The sequence below is a fragment of the Alligator sinensis genome, unplaced genomic scaffold, assembly GCF_000455745.1.
Source record: "Alligator sinensis unplaced genomic scaffold, ASM45574v1 scaffold673_1, whole genome shotgun sequence".
Classification (NCBI taxonomy): domain Eukaryota; kingdom Metazoa; phylum Chordata; order Crocodylia; family Alligatoridae; genus Alligator; species Alligator sinensis.
This window is the reverse complement of record NW_005842829.1, coordinates 282,168-284,709: the sequence shown is the minus strand read 5'-3', so window position 1 is coordinate 284,709 and position 2,542 is coordinate 282,168.

The window sequence follows — 2,542 nt, the reverse complement described above, 5'->3', positions numbered from 1 at the left end:
CTGCGGCTGGGCCCGGCCGGCCGTGCCGGGCGTTCCCGGTGCCCGGGCGCTCCCGGGGTTTTCCCGGGAGCTTTCGCTTTCTGATTCCTGGAAGAGCAACGAAGTCTTGGGCCAGCCAGGTGTGGGGGGACGGGCCCGTGAGTGGTGCGGGCAGCGCCCAGGACAGCCATGGCCGCAGGTGCCGGGGGGGCAGGCTGCCGGGCAGGGGCTCGCTGTGGGGACACGATGCCCATCTGGGGGTGAGTGCTGGCCCTGGTAGGTGCTAGTCAGTGCCTGGGGCTGGGGCCTGGTCTGGCTGGGGTATTTATTGGGTGCGTTCACCCCGTACCCGAATGCCCGCAGCTTTGAGCACATGGCTCCTCGCTGCGGCCATGAGGCCGGGCCATGGAGGACCCATGGGATGTGAGGCCCAGGACCCGGCCCCTGCCCGACGTCCCCGTGGCATCTGCACCTGGGGCCCAGAGCACGGGTGCCAATCCTGCCTTGCCCGCGTGGTCCTTGGTGCAGCTGAAGGCCAGGCTGCATCTCTTAGTCCTGCTAGGCCCGCCATGCCCCAGGTGGGGCCGGGGTCGAAGGCCCCGATGTCCAATCTAGGGGTGCGGGGGTTGCGGCCGGGGCTGCGCCGTGCTCCTGTGGGGGAAGTGCCCGTGTCCGATGGGGGAGCCGACACGTGGGGCAGGTGCGTGCTGGCCCAGCTGGGGGTGAGTGCTGGTCTGCAGCGTGTGATCACAGCTTCACCCTTCAAACACCGTTCCCCTTGACTGGAAACGGGACACTATTCCTTTTGTGGAAATAGTTTGCTATCCAAGCTCCTGAACACAATGAAGACGTGTTTGCACCTCGCAACCTCTCAGCGAGATGCTCGGCTGCCGGCCTCAGGCAGCGCTTTCCATTTCAGGCACTGCGGCGGGCTCTGCCTCCACAGCACCACAGCGCTCGGCTTTAGCAAGGCCGGAGATAAGCTCACACTGGGTCGGATACGTCGGCTGGATAAAACGACCGCAGGGCGGCTGTGCGGGTGGCTCAGTTACCCTAAGTAAAGGGGAGCGGGCCTGGCTCGAGGGCAGTGGGCGGTGCAGTGCCCCGGGGCGGGGGCCAGGCCTGGGCCGGGGGCCGGTCACGCCGCCTGCTCGCGCTCGAGGCTCTGGAGGAAGTCTGCGCGTGACTGAACCTGGGACCCGCTGGAAGACGGGAGTCGTCATCACAGGGATCTCGACAGACGGGAAAGCTGAGCTGAACCAGCGGGATGCAGGTGTGCACGGACACGTGAGCTGAGCCGGGGCAGACCCCCAAACGTACAGCGCAGGCTGGGAGGGGCCGCGCTGCTGGGCAGGGTGCAGGTTTGGGCCCGCGGCCGCTCCACAAGTCAGCAAGGCGATGCCTTTTTTCAACCAAGAAAGCAAATGCCATTTGGGGCTGCAGCAAGAGGCACATAAGATGTACGATGGATCAGCAAGGTTTTTGGGCTGAGTCCCAAACCCCACGGCAACCTGGACTTGGAAGGTGCTGGCGTCCCAGAGGTGGACCGTGGGGGAGCCCTGAGGGGCCCGTTGCTGGCCGTGGCAGTGCAGCCCTGGCCTCTTCCCCGCCGGGCTCCCTGCCGCGCACGTGCAGCTGCCACCGGGGATGAGCCGGGCAGGGCTCCGGACCCCGGCGCAGCCCCTCGCACCTCGCAGCTGCGGGCTGTGAGCAGCCCAGGCCCTGGGCAGGCCCCTGCCCCCCGCCACGCAGCCAGGGCTGCTCCCAGCAGGGCTGGCAGACCCCCGGGGGCCAGCTGTGCCGTGCCAGGGTACATGGAGTCACTCGCTGGGCTCCGGCACGCGCGCCGGGCGAACCCCTGTGTAAGACGCGACTGCTCGTGCTACTGCGGGCGCTGCCCGGCCCTCGTCTGCAGCACCGGGCACGCGTCTGGGTGCCGCGTCTTAGGATGGCGGCGGTGCCGTCTAGACCGGATCCAGAAGCAGCAGGGTTGCATGACAGACGTGAGCCCAAAGAGGCGAGGGCGAGTAAACTTGGCACGTTCTGCTTGGAAACCACGTGAGTGATCGGAGATGAGGCCGGTTGCTGGAAGCAGCAGCAGTTCCTCATTGCGCAGGGCTTGGCCCACGGGCACCTTGCCCAGTGCCCGAGCGGCACAGTACAGCGCTGGTGCAGGGCCGTGCCCGGTGTGACGTGGTTGCAGTCACGTGGCCTCTGAGCCCTGCTAACCTTCACCCTCATACAGGTCCTTGGCCCACAGCCAAGGACCTGCTGCGCCCGTGGCTCTGCTCCCCCTGGGCCACGCGCCCCCCTTGGCTTTGCTGTCCTGCACCAGAGCCAGGGGCTGGGCACGACAGGAGGGCAGTGCCAGCGTGGCCTCTGGCCACCCTGCTCCGTGCCACGGGGGGCCGGGGCCTTCCCCAAGACACCGCCCCCGCCCCAGCCCACCCCGCAGGAGCCCACGCAGCGCCGGCCTGGTTCTACTTGTGCCTCTTTATTCAGAGCTGTTGTACAGTTATAAAACGGCGCCTCGCGGGGCTCGCGGCGGGCACACGGTGGGGGG